This window comes from Lichenostomus cassidix, chromosome Z (assembly GCF_008360975.1).
Source record: "Lichenostomus cassidix isolate B80296 chromosome Z, HeHo_3.0, whole genome shotgun sequence".
Lineage (NCBI taxonomy): Eukaryota > Metazoa > Chordata > Aves > Passeriformes > Meliphagidae > Lichenostomus > Lichenostomus cassidix.
In genome coordinates this window covers 47,851,382-47,867,099 of record NC_139511.1, presented here as the reverse complement: position 1 = coordinate 47,867,099, position 15,718 = coordinate 47,851,382, and the positions used below count along the sequence as shown (strand labels likewise).

The 15,718-nt window shown below is 40.6% G+C and overlaps 1 protein-coding gene and 1 long non-coding RNA gene across 2 annotated transcripts in view; one reads left to right on the top strand and one right to left on the bottom strand.

The window, feature by feature from the left end:
- The window catches only part of GLIS3 (GLIS family zinc finger 3), a 160,502-nt gene extending 152,108 nt beyond the window's left edge, over nucleotides 1–8,394 (bottom strand). Inside the window, exon 1 of the mRNA XM_085043118.1 lies at nucleotides 8,353–8,394. The gene's annotated coding sequence lies outside the window, so the exon portion shown is untranslated. The remainder of the gene's footprint in view (nucleotides 1–8,352) is intronic.
- Nucleotides 8,017–15,718, top strand: part of LOC146424833 (uncharacterized) — a 33,303-nt gene continuing 25,601 nt past the window's right edge. Inside the window, exon 1 of the long non-coding RNA XR_014846970.1 lies at nucleotides 8,017–8,249. This is a non-coding gene — a long non-coding RNA (uncharacterized LOC146424833). The remainder of the gene's footprint in view (nucleotides 8,250–15,718) is intronic.

The following is a 15,718-nucleotide window of genomic DNA, read 5'->3' as shown; positions in this document are numbered from 1 at the left end:
TAATTTGAACTGTTTGAAATGTATACACCTTAAAATAAATTACTTTCTTAATAGAATATCCAGTAAAAAGCTAGCTTTTTAAAATTATATTATTTTTCAAAATAAAACATCTGCCAAAAGAGCTGCAGAGTGATTTGATGAGATAATTTGATGAGAGTATTGATGAGAGATGTTGAAGACCAGTGTTGGTATCTGAAGTCCGCAGTATCTTACCAAATTCGCGCTGTTTATACATAATTTTTTCCTAATGCCAACCCTTCAGCTGAATTTTCTACTTGCTATCCCACAAAAAAGTGGACTATATTGCAAGTGTGCAAGCTAATCAAGCCAAGAAGGAAAGGTAGAAATGACAGTATCTAGGAACAGAGTAATCAGGCACAGCAGATAAAAATCCCAGGTCAAAATCCACAAACAAGGGACACTGAACTGGCTGATGTTCTCTTCACCTTCCCATGCTGCTCTGCAACACATACTGTCAGTGGATTAGCCATTATGTAGGGCTACCTTAAAAATCCCAGTATGGATTCTCAGTTTTAGACATGTAATTTTGAAGACAGTGAGAATCGGGCTCTACCTGAAGAGAAAGAGAGAGGAAAGTTCCTCCAAAACTAAGGTGTGTAGAGTCCACATCTTTTCACTGTACGTGCTGTGGATTACACCCACCATCCCCACCACTGTGAGCACCAGATCAGCGATCTCAGAGGTCACTCAATGAATATGTATATGCATTACCACTGGTCTGACTCAGCAGAGCACTCAACATGCAGTTAACTTTCAACTAGATCTGGAATGATACTGGTTTCAAGTTTGCAAGCCTTGCGGAAGAGGGATGGACTTCCTAAGTTTTCAAAGGGAAGTAGTGAAGAAAAACAGAAAATGGAGAGAAGTAACACACTTGGAATAAAATGGGAAATTGTTCTCCCTTTCTCCATTTTCACTCAGATATCAACCCAAGTTTTTTTTATTTATTTAATTTTAAACCATTTAATTATTTGCTATACATTAAATTCTCATGTCTGTGTACATTAAGTTTTGAAAGGATGATAAAAAACTCCTCCAAAGGAGTATGTCATCTCCAGTAAGACCAGAGTCAAAGAAGTATTGCAAACTTAAATGTTCCATTTTGACTTCTAAGATCCAAGAGCAGCTGATCAGGTACTTTCTCATCTGATGCACAAGCACTTACTCACAGAGAACTAGACTCTAAATTTGGTGAGAGTTATGCATCATTAACTTCCACAGCATAAACAGTGGTTTCAAGAAATGAATTGCATTTGGTCAAGACAATGCACTCCACATCATGTCCAGCCTAGACACCTTAAAAAAGCATGACTATTGCTGCTTTCATCAGTAAGCAGCTGTTAGTCACCAGTGGAAAGGTGTGTTCATGCATCCAAGGAGTGTATTCCTGATAGCACTGACAAAATTCTGATGCCACAGAACATAAAATTACTCTCTGGATTTGTTGAGTCAAAAGGTTAGGTTAGCAAAGCAAAGTCAAGTTACACTGTCTATAAAGAATCTTAGGACAACTCAGCAATTCTGAGCAACTGCTGTGTAACACAAAGTCTATGGACATAATAAAATTATTAATTTCTCTCCTGGAAAATAGCAAGACACTTTGTTGCAGTGTTTCTTCCTTTGTAGGAAAAGAGTGGTAATGAAGTGAGTGGCTTCCATCTACTTAAACCAATATGATCTGGATATGTGGTATTGGAAAAAAACTGCTGTCACTGATGGCAGCAGAAAAATGGGTATTACCTTCACCTCCGCACAGGGAGAAAGTATTTGAAAATTCTTGCTCTTTTGGCTTTAAAAACTGTGAGGCTGGCAGTGCTGGGGGCTGTGGGACTTAAAATAAAGGGCTCTCATTTGTAACTGCACATTTTTAGGAATTTAGGGCAAGGGAGTGAAAAGGACTGTCAATGATGTTCTCTGAGAAGCTGTCCCTCCTCCAGTTGCAGGCTGGCAGACAGGTTTCCAATCATTAGGACTGGGGTGCTCCTATTAGAAGATGGGCAGGGTGTTCCTGCATGAATTCTATCGGGTGGGATCTGCTGTCCACTGATGATCCTAGGTCCATGAGGAATAGATGCTGTCTGATGGCTCATACTGCATGACCTCCCATTCCTTTTTAAGAAGTTAATGCAATCAAAGTGTGTTTTTACAGATCCACAGCTATAACTGATATCAATCCAAAGTCACTAAGAAATCCGCTGTGTGTTTTGCCTGTTTAAAAAATACATAAATAAAAATAAATTATAATTTAGTAAGTAATAGATGAAAGAGGACTGCATATGACTGTTAACTTTGTGACTTTACCCCTTACAAGAAACAAAGTACAAGCTCTATATGGTCTCTCCTGAATGAAAATCAATGAACGAAGACAAGCAATGACTTGAACTCTAACATGAAGAAAACCTTTTTTTCCTTTCTCCACTCTGGAAAAAGCTGAAGTTTGCAATAAGGTCAACTGCCTTCACATTATCTAAATCAACCATGATATTAAGTGAATGCTGATCAAGTACAATGAGGCAGCCAGGATTGAAAGGACCCTCTGACAGGGAGTTGTCATTAGGATGAACTCAGCTACTGCTCTTTTTTCCGCTATCTCTGCAGTTCATGCTGAAAAGCACGTGCAGCAGAGAAGCACCATGCAGATATTGACAAAACAGGAAAAATAGCAGCTCACATTTTAAAGGATATGCATACAACAACATGAAGAGAAAACAGCAAAACCACAGAAAAGACTCTGTGATCTGTCAAACTCTGTGGCACTACACAACAGAGAAGTACTGGGAGAAAGCGCAGCACAGAAGCATTCACAGACACAACTGCAATCACTTCAATCACAATAAGACTGGAGGCTTATTATAAGCCTATGGATATGCCATAATTGAAATGTAATCACATAGTGGCATCTTCAAGGACATCTTTTCAATTATACCAATAATTTTTGAACTATGACTTTTTGTCACTTAAGTTTTCCTATTATTTAAATTTTAGAAGACAAGACTGGTAAGGGGTTTGAGAGATCATCCCAGCCACAGCCTACCCCAAGGCAGAATCAACTAGATCTAAACATCTTCCTCACATAAAAAAGATTTGTAGGGAAAGGTTGCACATCTCAGCATAACTCACTGGGCTGATACCATACAGATGGGGTATAACTTCAGTCCTAATTCAGCTGAACAACTCATGCCCAATTTTCATCACTGCTAATGTTCATCTGTTTAACATTAAGCGCATATTTAAACAGTTTGTTCAATCACAGATTCAGTGCCTAATTAACTTGTTCAGACAAACAAATTAAATTGACAGAAACAAAACTGAAGTATGGCTTCAATCATGGTTTTCATTCATATATACATTAAGGTTTTAATTAAGTGTTATGATCTTGTTGCAGCAAAATGCTGAGCTGTAACTTTACCTTCAGCACAAAATTTTCAACACTTAAGCCAGTAAGATTCTAACCACTATATTCATTACTGAATTTAACGTAAAACCTTCATACTTTAACTTTTGCTTACTATGATTCTGCAATGTCTCCGTTTGCTCCATCTGTGAACTGTCAAAAAACACAAAGCATCCCTGTTTATTTCACAAAACCACATTCACAGCAAACTTCCAGACTGAAAGTCATCTAAATGTCTACAGAGACATCTATGCAGAGTTATTCACACACACTTTTCAGTTAAAACTCACTATAAAAGAAAGGCCTGAGCATGTTATCTTCAAAGGCAAGAGCAAAACCCCTAACTAAGAAATATATGCCTTAACCACACTTAAATGGTCAAAAAATACCTATTCTACATACTACTTTTTATTGTTACATTTTTATGTTGTGGGAATAAAGTACACCAATAAAAGTCAGTATTATTTATTTTCAAGCCTGTGTGAAGCATAAATCACTCTCTCCAATTCAACCAGGACATGGAGGACATGTCCTGGACATAGAAAGGACATAGAGAGCCGAATGTTCTTAAATTCTCAAATTCTCAGAGTTTATTTTAAAAGCAGAAAGTACCTTGCCTTAACACAGGTGACTAATTCTTTACAAAAGGGCATACCTAAAAATAAAAAATAAAAAAATAAGTATGTTTTGGGCAAGGGTTTATGCTGTGTCACTATAAATTGGCTAGAAATAAAAATCATTCTTCCCTGTAATTCTTGTCTGCAATTTTAACTACATTAGAAAAGTACAAATATAATCAAGAAAATATTATAACATGATGAATGCAGTAGCTTTACTCAACAAAAGCACGTTTAGTTTAATCAAGAAAATCTTTCTACAGAGGTTACACAGACCTACCAGCCCTATAAAACTGAGGTCAATATACAACTTACGTTGTTAATATGCTGGTCTCTTTTGCTATTCTTCTCTAGTAATATTATTTCTTACTAGGAATGACAGTGTTCTATGCTATGGTCTTTTCTCATTAGCTACTCCTGTGGTTTTTACACTTGAAGAAAGGCCTCTGGACCCATAATTTCTTTCCTCATGCTAGGAAACTGTTTCTTGAACCAACTGGCCTACAAGTAGAAACAAGCCAAACTTTTTAGTGGGAGTAGAAATACATTAAGTAATTCCTCTACATTTTCTTTCTCTAGTCTGCTTTCTGATTCTGCCATGTAAATGTATAACATTACATTCACATGCAAATGAGTAATTTATTTTTTTTAAATATTAAAGGACTTTGGAGAGCATGAGTCTTCTCATTTTAAAAATTATTATCTTGTGGTATTTTAGTGTCAATTTCCATCAGGAAATCAGGACCTTCTCATATCAGCGGCCAAACTGAATCAGACCAAAACATCAGATTATCTACAGGTTCATTAAAGCATATACAACTGATTAAATGCCAATTGAACATTAATTATGTTACAAAAGTCTAACTAACTTTTGCATCAGATCCATAAATAGCTACCTGTAACAGTAAAACCCCATATATTTCTAATCAAAGTGATCTTGAAAATTGTGGGAATACAGCACCAAATGCAATGGCTTAATTAGAAATAAGCTTCACAATCCTGAGCAGAGCTGAACCTCAATGTAGTAAGTTAAAACACACAAAAATCCCCCAAATAGACAAACAAAAAACCCAGAAAAGAATAATATCATGAAACTGAATGGCTGTGCTGACAAATTCTTTTGTTGTAAGGAACAGAAGCACTTTCCATCTTTTAATGAAATATTTCTGTCCATCAGTAAGATACTGAAATGACCTTTTTGCGCTCCAAGAGGTGTCAAAAGAATACTTATGTCCCCAGCTTTTAAAGTCTCTTTTTTTCTAAGTTGACATTACTCAAAGCTCTATAACTCTGCATCAATAACATTATGACAACATAAGTACTCAAAATCCATAGCAATGATTCATAAATTCACTTTCAGAAAGCCCTGTAATAAAATTTAAATTCAAGCTGAATGGAAGCCTTGGAAAATCCAAACATTCTTCAGAAAGGAAAACAAAAGAACAATTCACAAATCTGTCTGTACCCCAGTATGCTATATTGTATGCTTTTACAGTGCAGTTTTGAAAAGTAATCAGAGTTGGCTTATTGCTTCACCGACTGAAAGGGAAGCTAAATACTTTTCAATTTCATCAAAAGCTAAATTACTCCACTGCAGAGATCAGTTTAAGGAATTGTAATAAATCCAGCTCAGGAGATGCTTTCACAAAAAAGAGCTAACAGACACTGGCACTCTGCACAAAGGGTAGCAAGCACTATCCCAAGGAAGACAAGGCACTGAACAGTCCCTCCTTCCTGTTCTTCCTCTGGAGATGTCTCACCTCTACAACAGCTACAAGACACCCCAGAAAGCAAACATGAACTATAAACCCCTTCTCTGGGACTGTGCATTCCAAGACTCTGAGTGTCTTCCCTCATCCCAAACATGATGATGGACAGCCAAGCCTCTCACCACGTTCCCCTCCACAACTTTCTTGATGCAATTCCAGGAAAGAATTTACTTCCTACCAGGGCTGAGCAACCACATGGCCAGCCAAAGTATCTACCTACCCTTTAAGCTTTCCTCTCCCCTGTCAGTTCTTCTGTCCTTGCATAGCTATGGTATTTGAAGCATCACCTCTTAGTGGCACCACAGTGAAATACTCGGAAGTACTGACATCACACCTCTGATGAGCCAGTCTAGGTGGACAGGACTGTGATGGAGAGGGGGAAGGAATAGGCACCCAAAGCTGTAGGGATGGTTCATCTCAGCCTCGCCCACTCCTGAGGTTTTTGTGTCTCACAACTGCTTGTGAGAAGGACACACCCTAATATAGGTGTAAGCCACCATGCACTTTCTAAATAGAGCACACAGGCATAGGAAGTGTTACAGTTTTTGTACAGTTATCTGGCTTTAGTTCACAGACCAGAGCGTGGTAATAAATACTCCTTGGATAGGAAAACCACACAGAGATTTAACTAGGAAAGAAATAATAACCGAGAGCTTGAAATTGGGCTTGGAACAATTGGTACATTAAGAATCCCTACTGCAATAAAGGAGGACAATGTGCTCTCAAAACTGAAGCTAAAAAATAAGCTTTTCTCCCAATTTATATAGAATCTCTTCCCCACCCTCCATATCTGCCAGCATCTCAGGTCTCATGAGCTACTGAGAATAATAAATACATCATATTAGCATCCACTGTTTTGGTAATTTGTATCAATTTCTTGACAGTTGTATTCTTGAACTACCACAGGGGGCTTCATTCCAAACTGCAGTATGATAATATCACATTTTTCTGAGGCCCAGGTCATCAGCCAAGGAAAACTAGAAAAGGTCACACAATCTGAAAGTTTTTAGTTCTCAAGCATCATCAGAATGCTCTCTTGATATAGCATGAACAAGCAAGACAAATGATAGCTAAAGGAGGTCTTCCCCAGCACTCAAGGCAACCAGCCCACAAACATGATTGAGTTTCTCAGTGCTAGTATAATGAAATCTACTAATTACTTATTACTTGCATCACTATAATTCCTAGGAAGATTAGTCACAGAAAGGAATGCCTTTGTGCGAGGGACTGTACAAACACAGAGCAGAGCACAGTCATTGATACTGCTGCAACTGCCATCAAAAGGGCAGCCATTATCAGAGGACAGGATGATGTATATCCTAGTGTAGTTACCATTTCTACCATTCTGCCAGAGAAATATGTTAATTTAGACCTCCTAAGCCTCCTCTCTGTCAGGACCTTAAGTATCAGAGCTGTGCTACTGCAACTGGTTGCTCCAAACCAACAGCATGAGCTTTCTAGGAGCAAAGTTATTCTCATTAGGGTTAGCTACAAACTTCAGACAATATGCTTGAAAAACCCAATACAAATCTGGCAGCACTGAGTACCTGAGTCTGAGACACACTTTTCTGACATTCCATCAATTGCCACAGCATCCTCACCTCACAGCAAACAAAGGTTCCTGCAAACCCTGATTTGTGCACCTTTTACTCTCAACGCTGCCCTGGTTCACTTCGCCTATAATGGCTTTGGACTTTCCAGTCCTGCAGGACTTTCCAGGAGTGCAGGCACAATTGCTAATGCTGCAGGGTAAGCAATGGTGAGATCTTCAGCCCATGCAAGACATAGGAAAGCACCAACAGTGTCCCCATGTGAGCCGACAGCCATGCGGAGGCACAGGCACGGAGCCACGGACACCTGCCCTGCCTTGTTGCCCAGCTCTGACCACCTCTCGTGCCGAAGTGCAGGAGGCCACCATACGCTGCCCGGCTCATGGCCCGGGGGACAACTACAGCCCCCGTTATCACAATCACCGCTCACCCCACAGACCTCGAAGCCAAAGCACCAGCAGCTTCAACCGCGGCCCAAAAGAGAACAAGAGAGGACGAGACAGCTAAAAGCCATGAATTTCGAGTCTTTAAGTTTAAGCGGCTGGACTTGCTAGTAACATACAGGCCGGCAGATGAACAGAGCTGTCACCTCACCAAGCACGACACGTCTGGTCTCCTGCGCGCGGGGACAGTCTTTGGATGAGAGGAAGTCCCGGGCGGGACACTGCCCGGCATCAGAGCCACGAGCCTCGGCGGGGTAGCCCCGCGGGATGCACATCACTCCGGCCGGCACCCCCGGCCGCTCCCGGCTTCCCGCCCGCGCCGTTCCGCAGCCTCCCTCCGCGGGTACCTATCTCCGGTTATTCACGGGCGGGATGACAAATCTGCCAGGCGTGCGTCTGTCCCGTCCTTCCAGACAGCGCCGCGTCCCCATCTCGGCGGCGGACCGGCCGGCGAGGTGAGTAACCGCGAACTGACGGCACCACAAGATCGTTTGTTTTGCTTTCCCTTCTCCTCCGCCCTCCCCGCGCTGACACGGAGGCCGTGAGCCGCCGACTCACCGTCTCCCCGCCGGGGCCGGCGGCGCGGGGCTGGGGGCAGCTCCGGCGAGCGGGGCGGCGGAGGGGCCGGGGCGCGCCGCACGCCCCCGGGCGCGGGCAGGCGCGGCGGGGCGCGGAGCCGCCGCGGGGCTCGGGGCACTCACCTCCCGCCTGCCCCGCCGGCAGCGCAGCTCCCGCCGAGCGCGGCCGCCCGTGCCCCGCTGTCATGTGCCCGCCGCCCCGCCGTTAACCCTTCCCGCGGCCCGCGCTGTCCCCGCCGAGCCGCGCCTGCTCCGCCGCGCGGGGGGAGCCGCGCCCCCTGCTCCGCGGGGACAAGTGGGGTACGGGGGGACCCGGGGGTCGCGCAGGCGGCGGAGGGCAGCTTGGTGGGGTGGCCCTGTAGGGGCTGGGAGAGGCCGCGGGGGAGGGGGGCTGGCTGGGGCTGCAGAGGCGCTGGAGGGGATGGGGGCACGGAGGGGTGCCCCGGTGCCGGAGGTGTCTGCAGCAGGGGAGGCGGGAGCGCTTTTGTGTCTGTGTGTAACGGGAGCTGCGGGGCTGCACCAGTGCTGAAGCTGGGATGTTAAGAAGCTCTAGGGGCTGCAGGCTACCTGGAGAGTAGCCTGGCGGCTGTACGCGGGCTTTATGGGGTCTGCGTGGGGGATTGCACGGAGGCTGTAAGGGCCTGGATGGGACCTGTCTGTGGGGAGCTTACGAGAAAACGTAATGGTAGGGCAGGGTAGCCGGTAAACAAGGGGAACAGGTCCTTGAGAGTGGGAAAGAGGATGAAAGGGCTTAATGCCTGGTGGCACTTTCAATCAGGCATAGAAAACTGTGATATGCATGCAGGAGCCTTTCTCAATTAAAAGGAGATCTGGCTAGGAAACACCGCAGAACTAGCAACGAGACAAAGTTGGAAATAAGTTGGAAATAAAATAAATAAAGTTGGAAATAAAGTTGGAAATAAAACATTTGGGCAGATATGGTGCCTCCATCCGCTCAGAGAGAAAGCACAGGGATACTGTGGCCCCAGGCTAATGATCAGCTCTTGCAGAAACAGTTGCAGCCGAGAGGTAAATGCTGTGAAGAGCACCCATTGCTGTGGAGAAGACTCCTACACATGTAGGATATGGCCCAGCAATTGGAACATGTTGATTCTTTCCGTTTGGGTCAGTTTTATTCCCCTCTGCTGTAATTGGGGAATTGAGAGTGTAAATGAGCTGAAGGTGGAGGTGAATGAAGCAGCTGAAAAGGCAGGCTCAGAGAGTAGCAGATTGCCCTATCACTCTACCAGCATGAGCATGCAGACTTCATGGCAGGGCACCCTATCTGCAGGGCAGTGTCCAAAGAAGGGAGCTTACTGGCATGTGCTGGTAATTCAAGAGTGCAGCAAGTTTGGGCCTTTCTTGCCAAGCATGGCCAGCCCAGCACTTGAAAAATTTGTTAATCACAGTTCTCCAGGAATGGGAATGACACTGTGGCAGCCCTAATTGCTTCTTCCAAGGAGAAGGGGAGCCTGTATCCCTGTTGTGCTGCAAGAGCTGCTAGGACAGTTGAAGAGAGGATGTGTGTCTTGCTATGTCCACGTCACTGGGCTCCTCAAGGTCAGCCTCGATCCTTAGCTGAATAAACTCTTCTGAGCTAAAGGTCCTTTATAATTCATTCATATTACATCCAATTAATGTGACTGGGAAGTTAGTAAGAAGTCAATATTGTGTTCTTTACATACACAGAAAACGTAGCAGAGATATTGAGGCTTCAATCTTTCTTTTAAGGTTTCATTGCTTTGCTTTTTTTTTAAGTGTATGGACCCCTAGGTATAGAGACACTTGTAAATAAATATGCTATTCATAGCACATTTAAAACAGAAACAGTTGTAAGCTGTGTCTCACTTTAAAAATTATATTAAAAGAACTGATAACTGAAGGGGTCTTTTCCACATGAAAGCACAGAATTTACTTGTGAGCTTAATGAGATTTTTGTTTACTGTCTCTCTACTGATACTATATGGCAGTATTTTCTCTGCATTTATCCTTTAATTGGAAGTCATCACTAAAAAGTTTAAGGATTATCCCCATTGTAGCCATGGTAATGATAGTGGAAGACTCACACTGAAAATGAGTAATACAACAAAAAAAGGCATATATTGTCAAAGTGTTCATTGTAATTCAAACCTATCAAATAAATGGTGAGTTTGCTTTAAATAAATTGCTTTCACTAAACCCTAACAATATCAGAAAACAAATCTAACTGCCATTAAAAAAATCCATTTGCTTTATTGAGTTATTTCCATGTATGGGAAGTAAATTGCCCCAGTTCTTCCACAGAAATGAAGTGATGGGTCTTATCAATGTATCACCTTGAGAAACACATGGTCTAAAACACAAGGTAAAGGCGTCCTTTACACACAGGATATGAGTTTTTGTTGTCATGGGAGAAGCCTGCTGAGAAGTCCTGAGCTTGAAGTAAGGAGGACACTCAAGACCTCAACAAAGTTAACATTAGACACTGCAACTCACATCTGAAGATAATCTTTAATTTTGGATATGCTGAAATAGCAAGCAAAGTTTATGTAAAATAAGCCAGGTAAGACTAATAAACGTATAAAAGTTAGTGCATCCAAAGTTTTCTTAGTGGGTAACACTACTGCCTGCTCATACCTGTCATACACCATTGCATATCCATACCCATCAGTATGAACCCATATTCATTCCTCACATAAACCACACATCCAGATTGTAAAAAGGTTATGCTGTAGTCCTTCAGAAAAATACTATTTCATATTTTCTCTGTTGCAAATTTTATCCCCTCTATCAAAAAGCATGTACCTAATGGAGCTAGTGGATTCCAAAAAGTTCAATAAATGTGTCTGAATCTACAGTAGTATCTGTGAACTTATTCTACAAACCATCCAAGACCTGAGGGTAAAAATTGATATTTGTTGCTTCTGTCCCAATTATATTTTCTAAGTTCAGTAAAATCTTTTAGTTACTGCTCAAGAAAATGTATAGTTACATGCTATATGAGAGTGCAGTGAACCTTTAAATTAAGTCTTTAGTCTACAAACTGTCAAACACAGAAGCATTTTTCAAAACATTTTTTCTTTTAGAAAAAAATGTGCCTTTTTTCTTCTTTTTTGCTGTCCCAAAGTTTGTTGGAATAAGACAGTGCCCATCAAAGTCTCTTCCTAGCCTGCTTCTGAATAAATTATGCCATTGGGTTTGTTGTCCTAGAGTGTTACTCCCAGGTATTCAGGAAAAGACATGTGATCATATAAATCCTTGTCTCCTTTGTCCCAGGAAAGGGTGAACCCTGACAGGAGATGGTCAGTGGCTAAAGGTTCTGAAAAGAGCTCATTTAATGGGGAGAAAGAAATTATGAAGATAAGATTGTTTATTTTCTTTACTGGTATTTTTGGAGACCTTTTTGAGGAAGGGAATAACTCTCTTGGCATTGGAGTTTAATTTATGGAAAGATAAATTATTTCCTTCAGGGTCCAGAGGAAAACCATTGTAACAGAGGGAATAGACAACAAGGAATGTGATGACACGCAGATATAGCTGGTTTAATTTTTCTTATCTCTTTCTTCTGTGTACTGGTAGCAGCAGAACTGAGCTTTTAGGAAAAAAAATAGGTAGTAGGATTGTAAGATAAGTTAATTTTCTTGCCTTTCTGTAGCAAAACTGGAGAAACATTTCACCCAAACACCTTCAATATTGTGGCAGTCAGTTTAATTGGAGGAGGAGATCCCTTTGAAAACAAAGAGAATCTCAGGAGTACCTAGAATACAATGATATTTGGTTAGAGAACACTAATAGAATTAGGAGGGCATGTCTCTTGATGCCTCAGACATACTGACTTGAACAAACCCAAGTTTGAACATTCACTTCTCAGATGCAAACAGATATGCTGAAGCATTTTCAGGATTTTTTTTGTGGCAACAGAAAAAAAATCTTGGCAAACAAACAATTTTGGTTTAATTCTTTATTTTACCTCAGATCTTCCATTTCATATTGGTTCTAGTTTCATAGTTGCTGTGTAAATGAGCACAATATTTTTGGTAGTTAAGGTGATATGAGAAAAAAAAAAGTAGTCACTGAATTCTATCTTGAATAATATAATGCATAACAAAAATCTTTTACTGACACCAATATATTAAAATCTTACTGAGTTGGGTTTAGCTGCAAAAGCAAGCCTTACACCACTCCCATCTTAGCTTGAACTGACTGCCTGGCAAGAAGGAACTCTGCAAGGGAGCTGTTTCTCATCATCCATGGACCAGCTTCTCAGGGCCGACACCTTTTTCTGTTAAGTAGAAAAAAATAGGTATTATGGGCTTAGGTTCTGGGGTCTGATCCTTTTTCTTCATATTTCCAGTCACAGGTCACAGGTTGCATTTACCTGCTTCTCACAGGCGATCGCAGAGGGCTGTCTGATACCATGATGAGGCAGCATGGCCACAGAGCTTTTTTCTGCATAATTCAGTTTCCCATTTCTATATGCAGATTTCACAAATATTACTTTTGGAGTGGGTTTTACTTGCTGCACAGGAGATGAGACAATATATTTTTCCTTCACATTGCAAGAAACTAACACTATGAAGAGTATATTGCTAAGATCTCCAAAGCTCCTAACAGCATCTAGATACCCTTCTAACAAATCAGTTCCTCTCCCTGCAGCTCCAGCAACTCACCCTGCGCTGTGAATTGATGTATAAAGCTTGTTCCATTCACACTCTTAAATGTAAGCCAGCAGGTGGAGAGAAAGCTGTCTATGGAATAAATATGAAAAAAAATATACATTTTACTTACCTCCTGAAATTGAGTTTGTTTCTCCAGCATTCATATATAGACAAAGCTGGTGCTGCTAAGAAGGATTCATTTACTTAAACTGTAGCCTAGTTTTCTATGGTATGAACACACATGCAGAACTGTTGCAGAAGAATGCAGTTACTATCTATAACAGTATGTGATGATACCATGTACCTTTAAGGTCAGAAAATTAAATTATTAGATGAAAATTAATTGCAAGGGAGTTCTACATTCCTACAATGCACCTGAAGAAGGTGGAACTGAGACTGAGGCGTAGAATAAGTTTTCCAACTCTCATAAAAATTAAACAGTGAAGAGACATCAGCAGTGGAGTTTAGCTAGGATAGTCATGTATTAATACTTAACTGGCACTTTTTCTAGATATTTCATACGCTGGGGTTAAGGTCACAAAGTGGGAATATCACATATATCAACAAATAGGTGAAGAGAACAGAGGCACTACATTTGATTGGGAATCTCTGTCTTCATGCCTGAACCAAATTTGAAGTCAAATTGAGTTTAATGTGGACCAAAGTATACTAAACCAGACATGTCCAATTTCCATTCAGAGACAATAAGGGATTTTAGGCTAGTATGACATCCATTCCCTAATACCTACTGATGAATGATACTGCTAGAACTAGCATTATAGATAGGAAGCTAACTGAGGGAAAAGTAAGAAAAAAAGAAGGAAATTTCCCACAGTCCATTTAGAAACCTTAGAAGAAAATGTTGTGATAAAGTAGAATTACTGTTTATCCTACCGTAAGATCTTCTGATATTAATAATGATTTCTTTTGTAGGCCCCAGCAATTTTAGATTGAAGGGCAGATAAGTACAATGTTGAAACTCACTTTTCTTGCCTGGGAGAGTAAGCATTTTATTAATCACTTCAGTGGTATGCACATACCACCGCATCTTTTCTCCTACTCTTGTTTCTGTGACTGGGTTTTAATGTTAAATTTTACTTCATTCCCTGTAATAAATACTGACATGTGTAGGTAGCTTTCTGCATTATAGTACCTTTGGACTTCTACCCAAGAACCAACTTAGTTCAGAAAATACTGGTGGAAAACACGCTAAAGAGTAGATCCTTGATCAATCAGATTTTGAACAATTCTCCCCAAACATGGCTGTCTCCAGTAGTCAGTGTGCCTCTTCCCAGAGATGACGTGCAATTTAGGAAAGGATCTGGGTGAGGCACACAGATGAACCTATGGTCTTGTATGCATAGTATTGCCACGGGAAGCCCATTACTTGGAAAGAGGCAATCGTTGTCTCCATGAAGCCCAAGTAAAAAGTGTCTTGACTTTGTACTCTCTTCTATGACTTTAAGAAAATCACCCATACTCCTTTCTTTTCATTGTTTAGTATATGTCCATTATGGGAATATGTGCAATTTAAAAATAACATGAATAATTTGATGGTATTATTTTTTGTTCAATTTTTAGTTGTTCAATTCTTTCTGATAGAAATCTAACTTTTTCCTAGGATCATATATTTCACTGTTAGAATTTGTTTCTTATGTTTTCTGCTTCTGCACCATTGAATATGCTTCCTAAAACTGTACTTCTCTGCTTGGAGTTACAAAGGACTTATATAGCCTCTACTGAAGTTAAATCAAAGTGCAGATAAATGGCTGGTCACACAGGATTCTCAAAAGTTTGTGTTTAGACATATGTAAGAAAGTTGTGTATATGCTAGCCAAGTGTCAAAATACTGACTTTCCTGACTTTGTTCTTACAATAGTACTCACTCATATTCCCAGCCTAGTTCATATAACTGTATCAACATATCTTCATATTTAATTAGCTCCATGAGTTTAGGAACTATAGAGGTATAGTGGATTGGAAACTCATCTCCTGCATCTTGCCTTGAATTTATGTAAAGCAATACTAACAACCTCTCTCCTTTTATCCATTTGTAGAATGGATATGAAAACAGCCATGATTACCTATATAATACTACAATCTTTACTTAATTCCATTAGAGTTTGTTATTCTAAGCTGCAATAGGCTACAGTGCAAACCTTATAACCAAAAACCTTATAACCATTGCTTATTCCCTATTATGCTATTTTGCTCTTGTTTAAAGGACCCTAAACAGAAAAGAGTAAAACCAAGTCACATGTTCCACTCTTTCTGGGGGTATGATGTGTCTCAGAAACGACCAAAAATCCACAAGTGCACCTAAATTTATTAATAAGCTGCTTTTTAATTATTATTTCTTATAATACACAAAACTCTATGATATGCCTATGCAATTCACTAACGTCCATGAGCCTGACAGTACAAATCCATAAGCGTAAGTGATTTAGGTACATTTATATCTATTTCCTCCACATTGCTAAAAACATATCCTTACCTCCCAAAATGTTACTTTTTTATGTTCTTAATTTATTCTGTAAGGATACTTAAAGCTCCCTTTTAAAATCTCTTAATTCAAAGCAAGTTACTAATTTTCTGTGCTCTGTAACTGAAAGGATTTGCAATTCCACAAAAATCTCTGGCATTCATGGATTTAAATGGAGTTGACTTGAAAAAATCTCTTGTAAAATTCTACAATATAAGGATTAGACA